Here is a 16636-nt window from a genome sequence, read left to right on the forward strand (position 1 = left end):
ATGGGAGTGAAATTTCTCATGTATTATATATCTTTTAATATCATTTTGACTTTTAAACTTAGACATTTGAATAACTAATTCAAATGTCTTTTTTTTTTTTTTTTTTTTTGAGACAGGGTCTCACTGTGTCATCCAGGCTGGAGTGCAGTGGTGCAGCCACTGCAGCTATGAGTTCCTGGGCTCAAACCATCCTTCAACCTAAGCCTCAGCCTCTTGCGTAGCTGGGACCACAGGCACGGGCCACTGCGATAGGGGTCTTAATGTGTTGCCCAGGCTGGTCTTCAACTCCTGGTCTCAAGTGATTCTTCTGCCTTGGCCTCCCAAAGAGCTAGGAATACAGGCACGAGCCACCATGTCCAGTCTAAATTACATCTTAAATCATAATCCCTATATTAGCCTGGCCTCCTATAGGTAATTAGATTCAATGCTTACTGCCATTTTTGATTGTTTGTTTTTCTCATTAATCTCCTGGTTATCTGAGTTTATCTTCTAGCAGTATTCAGAAGTAATCACTAGGCTAACTTTTGACACTGGTCTTGACTGCTGTTTTTGAAATTTTGAAATGGAATGTATGACCTCTGTCTTGAGTCTTTCATTCAACATTGTTTGTGAGATTCATATAGGTAATACATGTCAGTAGTTAATTGACTTCCATTACTGAAAATCAGTAATATGTTTAGATAATTAGTAATATGTGTAGATGTTTTTCTAGTCTTTATTCTGTTCAATTGTTCTGTCTATATCTTTATATTAATATTAAATTACTGTAGCTTTAGAGCAGGGCGTCCAATCTTTTGGCTTCCCTGGGCTACACTGGAAGAACAATTGTCTTGGGCCACACACAAAATACACTAACACTAACAATAGCTGATGAGCTAATAATAATAATAATCACCAAAAAAAAACCCTTGTGATGTTTTAAGAAAGTTTACATATTTCTGTTGGGCTGCATTCAAAGCCGTCCTGGGCTGCATGGAGCCGGTGGACTGTGGATTGGACTAGCATCCTTTAGAGTAAGTTTTGATATCTGGTAATAGAAGTTTTCAAGCTTTGCTCTCCTTCAACATAGTTTTGACTATTAGAAGTTCTTTTTGATGTCATATACATTTTAGGATCAGCCTTGACCATTTCCAGAAACCAATCTGCCAGGGTTTTAATTGGGATTGCATTGAATTTATAAATTAATGTTGTGGAGAACGGAGACTTCTAATATATAAGCAAGGTATACCTTTCCATTTCTTTAGGTTTTCTTTAACTTCTCCCTAGAATGTTTTGTGTTTTGCTGTGTAAGGCCTTGCACATCTTGGTTATATTTAATTCTACATATGTGATGTTTTTGATGCTATGGTAATAGATCACTTTTAAGTTTTATTTTTTAACAGTTTATTGCTGACATTAAAAGTACAATTGATTTTTATATTGCTTTTGTACTCACTTGACCTTACTAAATTCATGAATTCTGTTAGTTTATTATATGTTTGTTTCTGTAAAAAAAAAAAAAAAATGAGTTTCCTATCTTGGTTTTGGATCATTACACCTTTAATTTTATTCTTGCGTATTGCACTGTCTAGGACTTCCGGTAAAGTGTTGAGTTGTCCTGGTGACTGATCCTTGTCTCATTCTCAGTCTTAGGAACAGCTTTCAAAATTTAAACATTAAGTACGATGTTTGCTGCAAATTTTTAAAATATTCTGTGTCAGATTAGGAAGTTCCATTCTGCCAGGCTGCTAAGAGTTTTTATTATGTATGGTGTTTAATTGTATTAACTGTTATTTTTGTATCTACTAAGATGATCTTATGATTTTTCCCTTTAGTTAGTTATGTTAATGTGGCAAGTTGTATTGATTGGTTTGGTTTTCAACTATTAAACCAAAACTTGTATTTCTGAAATAAATCTGGCTTGATCATGGTGCACTATGCTTCTTATAAATAATAAGATTTGATTTGCTAATGTTTTGTTTAGAATTGCACCAATATTTATGAGAGAGATGAGTCTATAATTTTCCTTTCTTGTCATGTTCTTGTTAGGTATGAGGTTTTGCTGGCCTCAAAAAAAATGAGCAAGAACTGTCCCCTCCTTTTTAATTCTCTGCAAATATGTGTATATAATTGTTATTTCTTCCCTAAATGTTTGGAAGAATTCACCAGTGAAGCCACCTGGGTCTGGACTTTTCTTTGCAGAAAGTTGTTTAATTATGAAGCTGATTTTTGTGATAAATATCATTCAGATTTTCTATTTCCTTTGTCAATCTTAGTATTTTTTTCTGTAATTTTTTTCATTTTATTAAAATTTTCATATTTATTGGCATAACTATTTCCATAAAGTCCTCTTAGTACCTTTTAGATGTCTCTAGAGTTTGTAATGATGTTCACTCCTGTTTTCTTATTCTTAATATTTATTATTTGTTATCTCTGTCTCCATCTCTCTCTGGCCATAGATTTATCAATTTTATTATTTTTTTCAAAGAATTATCTTTTGTCTTTAGCAATCCGTTATGTTGTATATCTACTTTCTATTCAGTTGTTTTTCTTTCACCTATGGGTTATTTAAAAGTTATGTTGCCAAATTTCCAAGCCCATGTGATTTGTATAGTTATCTTTTTGATATCGATTTCTTGCTTACTTTCACCATAGACAACATACTGCATTCACGGAAATGTGTTGAAACTTCAATATCCAACATACAATCAGTTTGGGTAAATGTCTCATATGCACTTTAAGTGAAGGTGCATTCTAATATTGTCACATTCAGTTTAATTTCATCTAATTTCATTTAAATTTCATGTATATATTTTTATGTTTGAACTTAGCATCTTACTATTTATTTTCCATTTTTCCCACCTATCCTACATTATTCTTTCTCTCCCCACTATTTATTTCGCCTTCTTTCAAACTAGTGGCTTTTCAATGTTTCACTTTCCTTTACTATAGTTTCTTGGCTTTTATAATTACCCTAGAAATTACATGACTCTTGACTTATTAAATCTAATATAAACTAGTATTTTCCTTTCTTTCTTTTTTAAACCTTTAGGTTCAGGGGTACCTGTGCAGGTTTGTTACACATGTCAACTCCTATCATGGGGGTTTGTTGTACAGATTATTTCGTTACCCAGGTACTAAGCCTACCCCAGTAGTTATTTATTTTTTCTGATCCTCTACCTCTTCCCACCCTCTACCCTCAGATAGGCCCCAGTGTGTGTTGTTCCCCTCTTTCTGTCCATGAGCTCTCATCATTTGGCTCCCACTTGTAAGTGAGAACGTGTGGTATTTGGTTTTCTGTTCCTGTGTTAGTTTGCTAAGGATAATGGCCTCCAGCTCCATCCATGTTCCTGCAAAAGAAATGATCTTTCACTGGTGTATATGTACCACATTTTCTTTAGCCAATCTGTCATTGATGGGCATTTAGGCTAATTCCGTATAAACATGACTTCCTAAACAATGCCAATACCTCAGAACATTTTGACTCTCTTTACTTGTCTCTCATCACTTGTATTATTGTAATGTATGGTAGCCATGTGAGAATACACATGCACGCACACACATACACACACACAGACGACCCACAATTCATCCTCATACATAGACCTTTTCATACTTTTCGTTTTTCCCCTTAATATCCATGCTTCCACCTGGGTTCATGTTTCTTTTGCCTAGGGAACTACATTTACTCTTTCATTTATCAAGAAATTTCTAACTGGCATTTAAATTGTATGCCAGGGAAAAAATTACTAGTGGCAAATTCTCTCCATTTTTATTCTTCTGAAAATTGTCTTGTTTTTTCTTCCTCTGTGAAGAATATTACTGTTGATTATAGATTCTAGATTGGCAGTTTAATTTCAGCATTCTACAGTTTGTGCTTAAAAGTCAGCTGTCAATCTCATTGCTGCTCATTTAAAAGTAATATGTCTTTTTTTCTTTTGGCTATATTTTTGGGAAGTTTCCCTATGATGTGCCTAAGATGTGGTTTTGTCTTTATCTTGTTTTGGTTTGTAGAACTTCCTCGATCTATGCTTAATAATTTTTAAATCTATTTTGGAAAATTCTCAGCCACTATATTTTCAAATAGTGCTTTTGTCATATTCTCTCTCACCTTTCCTGGAACTACCACTGTATGTATGGTTATATTTTTTTTTTTTTTTTTATGGTCATTTTTCTTTCTTTCTTTCTTTCCTTTTCTTTTTTTTCTTTTTTCTTTTCTTTTCTTTCTTTCTTTCTCTCATTCTTTCTTTCTTCTTTCTTTCTTTCTCTTCCTTCCTTCCTTATTTCTCTCTTTTTCTTTCTTTCTTTCTTTCTTTCTTTCTTTCTTTCTTTCTTTCTTTCTTTCTTTCTTTCTTTCTTTCTTTCTTTTTCTTAATCCTTTTTTCTCTTTGAGTCTCAGTCTGGCTATTTCTTTGACATATCTTCTGGTTTGCCTCTTTAGTTTTGTCTTATCTATCTATCTGCAAACTCATCTATTAAATTCTTATTTTCAGTTACTCTGTTTTTCAGTCTCAGAATTTCCATTTAAATCTTACCGCAATTTCTAGTTTCCTGCTGAAATTCTCAATATTTTCATGTAATTTCTTGAACATATTAATCATAGCTTTGGATTAAGTCCAATATTTGGATCTCATGTGTAACTGGGTTTCTATTGTCTGCTTTTCCTGTTGATTTTGGTCAATTATTGCTTTATTATATGCCTGCTCTTATTATTGAATGCCAAACACTGTAAATGAAACATTGTCAGTTTAGGTGTTCTGGTTGATGTTACAGTCTTCCAGAGAAGGTAACTTTTAAAAATTTTCAATATATTTTCCCTTTTTTAATTGTGGCCTAATTTTCATGCAGATAAACACGCAGATCTGAAGTGTATAATTTGATGAGCTTCAACAAATGCATATCCCATATCCCTATCAAAATATGACACATCTTACCATTCTTGTGCCTCATTCCCAGTAAGTTTTCTCCCCTGACAACATAAATACCAACAGATGAATGTATACATAAATTGTAGTGTAGGCACACAATGTAATGCTACTAGCAGTAAAAAGGAAAAGACTGTGATACACATACCTGGATGAATCACAAAATGTTATCCTGAGTCAAAGAAGCTGAACAGAAGCTGTGTAAGCTAGGCTGGGAGCGGTGACTCACGCCTGTAACCCCAACACTTTGGGAGGCCAAGCTGGGTGGATCACTTGAGGCAAGGAGTTCGAGACCAGCCTGGGCAACATGGGGAAAATCCATCTCTACTAAAAATACAAATATTAGCTGGGTGTGGTGGTGTGTGCCTGCAATCCCAGCTACTCGGGAGGTTGAAGCAGAAGAATCACTTGAACCCAGGAGGTAGAGGCTGCAGTGAGCAGAGATCGTGCCATTGCACTCCAGCCTGGGTGACAGAGTGAGACTCTGTCTCTAAATAAATAAATAAATAAATAAATAAATTGTTATCAGTTTTTCTAGTTCTCACTTGGAGGATTCACCTGATATCAATCAGTTAATCTGCCACTGCAAGAGCATAAGTCTATTAATATAATTTTGCATATTGATTGTGAGCCATATTGCTTAATCCTCCCACTTCTGTCATCTGCAGATTTTTATGCTTTAAGTCATTAATAAAGTTTTAATACCATGGTATTAAGACAAAGTCTTGGACCACTCAATTATTCTTGTAGTATACCACCAAGCCACTTATCAACACTCTTAATTGTTATTTGACAGCTGTATATTTCTTTAAAAGTACCAGAAGCTGAAGTTTTTATCTCCTTATCCATAGGATATTATGAGCAATTTTGCCAGGCTTTGCTGAATCTAAGATTGTATATGTAGCATACTTTCCATTGACCAAATCTTTTTCCTATACTGGAAAAAAAGTATTCACCTTGATGCTTCTGAACATTTCCTCTATTATTTACCAAACATCATTGACACATGCTCTGGGATTCCATCTGCAAGTTCTTCAAGAAGCAGAAACATACTGAAATGTAGTTGGCCTAGCCTTGGAGATAGATTCATTGAAAATTTTCATTTCTTTCTATAGCTGTTCTTAGCTTTTTAATGCCATCTTTACATTATTTATTTTATCCTTCCCTGTTTTAAGATAATTCTGGCTGGGGACAGTGGCTCATGCCTGTAATCCCAACACTTTGGGAGGCCGAGGTGGGCAGATAATTTGAGGCCAGGAATTCGACACCAGACTGGGCAACATGGTGAAACCTCGTCTCTACTAAAAATAGAAAAATTAGCTGGGTGTGATGACTGGCTCCTATAATCCCAGCTACCTGGGAGGCTGAGGCAGGGGAATCACTTGAACCCGGGAGGCAGAGGTTGCAGTGAGCAGATATCGTGCCACTGCACTCCAGCCTGGGCAAGAGAGGGAGACTCTGTCTTAAAAAAAACAAAATAAAATAAAATTCTGCTCACTGGAGATGTAGCATTTCTCGTACTTCTGGATCTGAATATCATTTAATGGCACTCTTTGTTGACTAGCATTTTCTGAAAATTCACTAGGAATTTTAACCTTCCTAATATTTTTATAAATTTGTACTCTTTTATGATCAGTTTATGTGCTCCACACAGACAACTTTAGTTCATCCTTTGGAATCTGTGTTCACCAGAGGTCAACATACCAGTTATTTTAGTTTCTGTCTCTTCCCACTTGGCCTTTCATTATTTGTATACAGCTGTCCCTCAATATTTGTTAGAGATTGGTTCCAGGACCCAATCTGCAGATGTCCAAATCCCTTATATAAAATAATGTATCTGCATATAACCTAGTCACATCCTCTGTACATCTGTGTATGTTAAATCATCTCTAGATCACTTATAATACTTAATACAAGTAAATGTTACATAATTAGTTGTTATAGCATATTCTTACTTGTGTCATTTTTATGGTTGTATGGTTATTTTTGTTATTTAAAAAATACTTTCCATCCTTGGTTGGTTGAAACTGCCGACGTGTAATCTAAGGAGGGTCGTCTGTACTTGAAATCTCACTTTTTCCAAAGAATTCATTTTAACCTCTTGAGCCATAAGAACTTTCACTGAGTTTACTGAAATCAGACTCCATGCATGGTTGACTAAATCCAGTATTTCATTTCCTTGCCATTATGAATTGCAAGATAAGGGAATCACTGTCTCCCAGGCATCCTGTCATTCCCAGACCACCAACTAGTTCTTTATTTATTAACATAATGCACACAGCTTCTCCACCTCTGAAAACTTATTAAACAAGGTGGGACTCAATTCCAGGACTCAACTTTTAGCAGATGTCAGGATGGTTGAAGGCCCTTAACCCTACAGGTCATTTCTGTGTGTTATTGTTATAATATAATCTGTACTAAGCAAACATCACCCAAATTTTTCCAAATAGGCGAGTGGTATCATATAATTATCCTGAAGTGTCACATATTTCCTTTTAGCAACACTTAAATGCTCATCATTCTCCCAATCCATAGATTAATGTATTTCTTTATAGATGAATGTCTTATTTTGGTATCACACAACTTGTCTTTCCTATTCAATCTACTTCATTTGGACCTAATGGATAGATGGCCATTTTACGGTTATAAATTCTGCATGTTCGTTTTGTAACCTCTGCTGTGTCTGTGGGATGTTTAGTTTCTGATAAGAAATGATGTTCATTCTATTTTTTCAATGCTCTGCTTTTCATAGATACCTGGAAGCAAAATATTGGGCCCAAGCAGCCTTTATTGTAAAGATGACTTCTGTGTATTGTATAGTGCTTCTGTTACATAAGTTCTTTCAATTCAGTGATGGTCTTTCTTGGCATATATAATTTAACTCATCTTAAAATTTAAGTCATCTTGATCAGTTTACTTTCCTGCCAAACATTTGGTCTTTAGGAACATCATCCCTTCGCAGGGACCAGCATCGTATTATTGCCATACTAATAATAAAAACAACTAACATTCATTACATACCATGTTTCCAGGGGTGAGCTGGTAAATGTTTAACAACTGGCACAAAATCCACACACAAATATAAGCGTATAATAAATTTTACTAATATAAACAAAATAGATAATACTCCTTATTGCTAATTCCACATAACCAATTTATTCACAAATAATCTTTTTATTTTTACCAAATTCTTGTATCTCTAGCCATCCTGTGATTGCAATTGATTCACAAGTGTGATCTGGCATGAATGTTGGTTGATATTTTTATTTACATTAACAAATAAGATGAGAAAACAATCAACACATGTCAGAACTTCACTCATTTGTCCATGATATATCTGGCTTCTTTGCTGAATCAGATCATAGTTTTTGAACACTGGAAGAATATTTCCTCAATTTCTTGTGTTGTTCACCATGTAACAACTACAGACACATTTTAAATTTTAATCTGCATTAATATTTTCCCCATCACTTTTTTAAGTCTAGACAAATTGACCAAACAACAAATCATCCCTGATTTGGTCTAAGTACTGCCATCATCAAACTGCCAATTTCAAACTACCTTGAAGTCACTAACGTAGAACTGGGAAAAGGTGTAAGGTACCCCATTGTATAGTATTTCCACCACACAGGTACCTTAATATCTGTGAAATAACCTTAAAAGCAGAGATAATAGTAAAATGTGATAAAATAATAAAGAATTGCTTTGACTATTTCATTTGTTTTCAACGATGCCCAAGTGTCAACTGAAATAAAATAATAGGCAAGTTTATGGAGCTCCTCTCCAGCCCTTTCTTTTTCTTACAGTGTTATTTGTTGAGAAAGTCAGACCCTTTGACAAGTTGTTTCTCGGTCTGAGTCTTCTTGATTTCACAGGTAGGGTGTAGCTCTCCATCCTTTATATTTTCTGGAAGCTAGATTCAAAGCCTGATTCAGATTTAAGGTTCAATTCTTTTGACAAGACCGTAAGAGGTCTTGCTTTCTTCCATCAGGAAGCATACAATGTCTAGTTATTTCTCTCTTTATGATGCTAACAGCCATTGATGCTTAATACATAGATTTATTAAATCAATGGGGAGTATAAAGTGGATGATAATCATTTCAATCATTAGTGGGAAACTTTTATATAGAGGTACTTTCCCCCATCTGCCATCTGGATACTTAGTGGTCAAGTGCATACAGGATAGGCCAAATAGATGTTTGATTATTTCTATCATCAGTTTTTAAGAAGATATGAATTTATTCCCTCTCATCCTCCTAAAGTGATTCTCTTTTGATATTATTAATTCATGGGTTTAAACATATCAGTGAGTTTCAATTCATTGCCAATTATTATTATTGAAGCTCCAACTATTCCATTTTTGGCCAGTGGGATCTTCAAGTTGCCTCCAGAATTCTTTTGACAAGATTCTGCTAACATTTGACCACTTCCTTGTTATGACAAGTTCTTTCAGGATCATCTTGCATGTTTCCTGTTCCACACCTGGATTCAGCCGTATCTCCAAAATGCCTTGGTTTCTTTTAAAGAGAAATTCTATTTCTAGGTCAAAATCCAGGTAATAAGGATGCTCCCTCAGTTGGTCATTCTTGTTACACCTTTTCAGTGATCAGTTACATACACGAACACAAAGACACTTAAATATCTCATGACATCATATTGATACTCCCAATTCAAATTAAAGACTACAAAGTTTTTACTGTAACTTACCACAGCTGTAACTCCCTTGTTCCATTCTTAGAATCCTGATTGCCAAGGACTCAAGAGATGATAGAATTAAAATATCCCATATGTACTCATTTGGCATAATCATATGCTACATACACACCAGGCAGAATACCACCAATATGATTTCTGAAAACATTAAATTTTTGCCTATATTTTCCTCATTATTCCATTGTAAATGGCACTAAATCTTCATTTGTCAGGATATATAGTCATTAAGGACTCTATTTTCTCCTTGCTGGCCCTCACTTCTTATTTCTGTAAGCAATTAAATATTTAATGTTAAACATCAAGACTCATGTTGCTATCTCTAAGACATTTTGGTAGTCTGAAACTCATTCTGCAGTAGATTCTTAAAGAAGGGCTCTCTTCCCAATCTCTTATTCAGTGGGAAGTATTTCAGTAGTACTCATTATTTAAAACAGCAATCTCACATAGTGTGATACTGGTTTCATGGGACTTAATGCCAACTGAATACGCTACAAGCATTGGCAAGAGTGATAAGACAGACTTATCAGGTCCAGTCACTGTTACTGGCAATGTTCAGGCAATCAATTTGGCTAATATTAACAGGTCAGGAGACAAGGACATGACCAGAGAGAGCAGTCATTACATGTAGCTAGATGTCAGAAATGTCACATCAGAGCTGATTCCCTAACAAACAGGTTGAATTCAGGGTACCCCTGGAGTCAGGACTATGTCATCCAAGGATATTGGGGTTTCCCTTATGACAGAAAAGGTTGAGTTTCCTTCTCAATACAGTGGTGCTGTCTTCCCTAGAAACCTTTGATTCCTCTTTAAGTCCATCTTCTCCAAGGAAACTGAACCCTCTGGGCACAGGTGCCTCAGTAAGTCCTAGCACAGCTTCTGTGAGTAGCCACTCAACTGATTGTCTAAGACACAGTTGCTGAGATGGTGGCTGAGAGAAAGGAAAGAAGAAGAAAGGATTCATAGAGAAGCATTTTCTGTTTCAACGTGCTTAATGAGAAGACAAGAGGAGCGTCTGGTGAGTCAGGTTTACTAGAGGGCAAAGCTTCTACACCCTACGATTTGCCTAAGTCTGAACTAAGTCATTCTGTCAATGGGTTGGATCAGTATGGGTAACTAACAACTTATTATACTCCCCGCCTAGAAATTTTAAGGTGCTTATTAATAGAAGGCCTTTTATGACAGGATTGAAAATGTATCAGTAGCAGCTTCAACTAGAGCATCGTATATGCCAACTACGCATGAGTACCTGCTCTGGAAGAATTTGGCCTGGGACCCTTGAAACAAATCTGATAGTTATTTAAATGAAAACAAAAAATGCTGATTATCATGTATTCTATGAGATCTACATATCATCTTCCATACTTTAGAATGCATCTGGCGAAATCACGTGCAGCCCTACTGAGTCGCTTTGAGACTACCAATAATTTCCTTGTATCCATGGTTAGGTATCAGCTCCCATTTAAAAAGTTGTGTTATGTATGTTTTTCAAGTTTTTCACAACTTCATACAGGGTATTATTAAAAATCAGAAGTAAATATAATATGAAGTAGCTTGGATCCCAAGGGAAAGTCCAAATTAGAATCATTTCTTTCATTGTTTAGATAATTTCTAAAATAAAATTTTAGAAAATCTTTCCCACTAATGTAAAAATTTCTAAAATCTAAATATAAGACTATTGTGACACAAACTTCGGAAACATTATAATTATCTCACAGTACAGCATTCCTAGATTTTCCAAAGAGAACAATGTCAACTGAGGCTTCTGTTAAGCCATGGTCTCAGACCGCTTTTGCCCAAATTGCAAGCATTTTGATGGTGTTGTATTGGAAGTTAAATCACATTTACCTCCCTTCCAGCCCCAATATTAAAGCATATAATAGGACAAATATTCAAGTTTAGCACACCTATAATAAAAATGTATTTCTCTCAATTTTAAACTTTCCTAGTGTCATGCACTTAAGAGACAAGCATGAGGGAGATGTATATTACATGCTGTAGATCATGTATTTTTAAAGTAATTTTGCAGAATGTGCAGTTTGCAATTGCTTATTCCCCACATCCCAACCTTCTAGAATAGCACCATCCAGTAGAAATTTCTGTTGAGGATGAAATTGTTCTGTATTTGCACTGTTCAGGATGGTGCCCATTAACTCCAAGTCCCTACTGACCATTTGAAATGTAGTTATTGTGACAGAGTAACTAAATTTTACAGTACTATATAATTGTAAGTAAATTCAAACTCTTTCGGATGTGTACCCAGAAATGGAATGGCTGCATCGTGTGGTAATTCTATTTTTAATTTTTTGAGGAATTGCCATACTGTTTTCCACAGTGGCGGTACCATTTTACATTCCCACCCATCAACAGTGGAAAAGGATTCCAATTTCTCAACATCCTTGCCGACACTTGTTTTCTGGTTTCTTGATAGCAGCCATCCTGCTGGGTGTAAGATGGTATCTCAGTTTTGATATGCATTTCTCTAATAATTAGTGATGCTGGGCATCTTTTCATGTCCTTATTGGCCATTTATATATCTTCTTTGGAGAATGTCTATTCAAGTCCTTTGCCCATTTTTGAATCAGGTTTCTCACTATTGTTGAGTTTTAAGAGTTCTCTCTGTATCAAGGATACCAATCCTTTATCATATATACAATTCACAAATATTTTCTCCTATTCTATTGGTTGCCCGTTTATTATCAAAAGGATGATGTTATCAATAGGATAATCTTTTAATGCACAAATTTTTAAAAATTTATTAAAGTCCAGTTTGTCTTTTTCTTCTGTTGCCTTTAGCGTCATATCCAAAAACTTACTGCCAAATCCGGTGAGTCTCTAGAATATCTATACATCCATGTTCATAGCAGAATTGTTCACAATATCTCAAACGTGGAAGCAACACTGTCCATTGACAAATGAATGGATAAGCAAAATGTGGTGTATACACACAGTGGAATATTACTAAGGCTTAAAAAGGAAACCCTGCAGTATGCTACTACATAAATGAACCTTGAAGACATTATGCTAAGCGCAATAAGACAGTCATTAAAAGGCAAATACTGCATGATTCCACTTATATGAGGTAGTTAAAATCACAGACAGAGTAGAGTGGTAGTTTTCTCAGGGGCTGGGGGAATGGGGACTGACTGTTTAGTGGATAGTTTCAGTTCTGCAAGGTGAAAAAAGTTCTAGAGATGGATGGTGATGATGGTTGCATAACAATATAAATGTACTTCATACAACTGAACTGTACACTTAAAATGATTTCTATGGTAAATTTTATGTTATGCATATTTTGCCACAATTTTTAAAAATGCCACATATGGCTGGTGGCTACAGTAATTGGATAGCACCATTCTAGAACATAAGTGAAAGCAGAAATCTGTATTAAAAAGAGATTAATATACACAATGGCCTATCCAGGAATGTCAGTGGGTAGAAAGAGAATCGCTGAATTCTGATTATTTGCCAGGGGACAGAAAAGGATGTTAGTTTACTTCCCATGCAACCAGAACCAGAAGAGACCAGTAAAAGCAGTACCTACCCCCTGCTGCTTCTATATTCATAACAGATGTGCATAATAGAAGGAAAATGTTTCAATATACCACATAAATAACAACTAGCTTAGTGTGAAACAGAAAGTAAGTTGTTTGTTCCTCAAATATTATTGAACATGCCAGAATATGCTTTAGTTAAATTGATCCCAAACCTTAAATAGAAATAACGTAGCTAATCAAAATATTACTTCTCTTCAGCCTTAGGCTTATTCTGCCACTAAGCATATGACTTTACGCATTCACATCAATCTAGGCCTCAGTTATTTCATCTATAAAACAATAAACTGTGAAGGTGAGGGTCCCTACAGGTCCTTTCCTGCTTTATCAATCATTAAGAGTATTACTTTGGCATCTAAGATTCCCATTTTTCTTGCCTAAATACAGTCATGTACTGCATAATGATGTTCTAGTCAATGACAGACTGCATTATACAATGGTCATTCCATAAGATTACAGTACTGTATTTTTACTGTAACTTTTCTGTTTAGATATGTTTAGATACACAAATACCACTGTGTTCCAATCGCCTACAGTATTCAGTAGTCACTTGCTGTATAGGTTTGCAGCCCAGGGGAAATAGTCTATACCACAGTCTAAGTGTAGTGTCTGGTATACATCTAGGTTTGTGTAAGTATAATCTATGATGTTTGCATATACCAACACATTTCTCAGAACATATCCTCGTCATTAAGAGTCACATGACTGTATAAACAATTTCTCAAAATGCCAGGGAAAAGTGGCCTTGGAGTTTGTGCTGAATTTTCACTGGTTACTCTACCACGACTTGACAGTGGTTTTGATTTCTACCCCTGCCCATGCTCTGTTTATAAAGACCTCTACAGCATCATTTGTCATTCTCATGTCACTATGGATTTTATCATTATAACATTTATGACAACATTACAAGTTTCTAAGCTACTTGCAGTATGAGCCACAACTATCAGAACTACTTGAAAGATCTGGCTACCAGCATTAATAATTAAAAATCATTACCAAAGACTGCTTTTCTGAAAACCTCGAAAGAAATAAAATAAAGGGAGAAGAGGGTCGATGAGAAAAAACATGTATTCTAAATACGTATTGTAGTAATTTGTTAAACAGTTACCTTGTTCTACAAGTGCTCTGTTTATGAGAGCACTATAAAAGTGCTTTCTTTCTTTCGTTTTCCCCCCTCCCCCTGTGGGAGAAGGGAAGCAATGAAGGAAATGAAAGAGTTCATTTAAGTGCTATATTCACATAAGGCTAATTTGTAAAAGCTCAATCCAGCTGAATATACTTGCAGCCACCACTGGACCACAAAACTTCAGCTGAGCAGACTAATTGAGATTCTTCAGGAGAACTCCCTTGTCTTTGGTAGTTACAGATGTCTCATTAGGCATTCTGTATCTCCCGGTTCTCTAGAATACTAAGTCTGACTCTGCCCGGCCTGAGGACACAGCCTGTGAATTTCCAACAGATTCTAATACACCATCGCTGTGAGACAGTTCATTTTGTTTTGCACCCATTTGATTTTTGTTTTTGTTTGTTTCAAACTAAAGTTGCAATTAATAGTACTATGTTAGCTGCACTGGAATACTGTTTAAAAAAATAACAAAAACTATGCTCCGCCTCCAAAACTGTGACATGCAGGCTAAAGGCCCTATTAAACACTTTCTGGAGTCTCACACCAGAGGAGTGCTTTCTATAAAAGAAGTTCATTAGAGCTGATGGCTGGAGTTCAGGGGGAATAAAATCTTATTTTCTATCCATTTTCAATTCTCTATAGAGATGCAATATTTGAACATTTGACTTTTCTTAGACGAGTGAGAATGTGGCGCCCAGTTGACTATTTTTATTTTCTTCTTTACTAAAAAGACGTGTTGTGGATTCCTCTGTGTATTTCTTTAAAAATGCCTAAAGATCTTTGAGGAATTTGAGTCATGGGAAACTACATGTTTTTTAATTAGAAGCCTCTCCCATGAGCTGGAAAAAATCTCTTGGCACAATTATGGAACAACTATTTTCCCTTCACTGCTATCTTTTTTTTTTTTTTTTTTTTTGAGACGGAGTCTCACAGTTGCCCAGGCTGGAGTGCAGTGGTGCAATCTCGGCTCACTGCAACCTCTGCCTCCAGGATTCAAGTGATTCTCCTGCCTCAGTCTCCCAGTAGCTGGGATTACAGGCACCTGCCACCATGCCCAGCTAATTTTTTTGAATTTTTAGTAGAGACGGGATTTCACCATGTTGGCCAGGTTGGTCTCGAACCCCCGACCTCAAATGATTCGCCTGCCTCACCCTCCCAAAGTGCTGGGATTACAGGCCTGAGCCACTGTGCCCGGCCCACTGCTATCTTAATGTTCAATATTGTGGGCTTGCAAAGAGGCATGGAATGAAAAAAATAGCAAAAATGTCTCCATGTATCTGCCACTATTGGTGACTTTTCACTTGTATGTAAGCAATGGTGTACACACACACGTAGCACACACACGTTTGTGTGTATATGTTATAAACACACATACAACCCATCTACCACTAAGTCCAAAGTTTCACCAAATTATTTCATTTGTGCCTTTCACATAAGGAAAAAACAATTTATAGATTTGTCTCTATCTAAAATACAAACATCATTTTTTGGAGATATTTAATAATTAACTTACTTTCTCCAGAGTAAAGGGTAAAATTTATTGTTTCTACACAATTTAAATAAGTGTTTTTCTTCTAACTGGAATGTGACAGTGTATTTAAACATATTTTCTTTTCTAAATCTCCAACTACCTTTTTCAATGACATTCTAAAGGAAGACTTACAAATAAAATTGGTAATTTATTTCAGCTTTTAATATATTTTCTACTATAAAACCAAGCTGTCAAGACAGGAAAATATTACTAGCTTTGTTATTACAAAAACAATTGAGAATTTTTAATTCACAAACGATGAAAACACAAGACATTAATCTCACTGTACATACAATACTACAATAAACTGATTAGCTGTAGAATAAAACAATTAAGACTTCACACATACACGCACACACACGCACACATACACACACATGTACCTTGAAACAAGAAACACAGGACAATTTTAATCTTTGATAAATGTTCATGAACACCACAAGCAAGAACATCACTGATTTGAGTCTAATTGTTTTCCTGGTATACAATCATTATATAAGCAAGATCTAAAGCATATTGTGTTATTAAGGACATCTTTAGGCAAATATAAACATCCTGATTTAGGGCTTTTCCTCCCCACCCAGAACAATCTGCTTTAGCTATCAAGTAGTTTGGTTTGTTATCAATTTAACACGCTCACAACAACAAATACAGAATTTCTACCACAAAATTCAGGTGAGAGGTTTTCAGACAGATCATACAAAAAAATACTTGTTCCCAAGGAAGGCAATCTGTAAATTATAAATGCAACCCTAAGAAAAAAAAAAAAAAAATCCTGGTCACAAATCACTCACTTTCAAATACTGATGGA

The sequence above is a fragment of the Colobus angolensis genome, unplaced genomic scaffold (genome assembly GCF_000951035.1).
Source record: "Colobus angolensis palliatus isolate OR3802 unplaced genomic scaffold, Cang.pa_1.0 Scaffold352, whole genome shotgun sequence".
Classification (NCBI taxonomy): Eukaryota; Metazoa; Chordata; class Mammalia; order Primates; family Cercopithecidae; genus Colobus; species Colobus angolensis.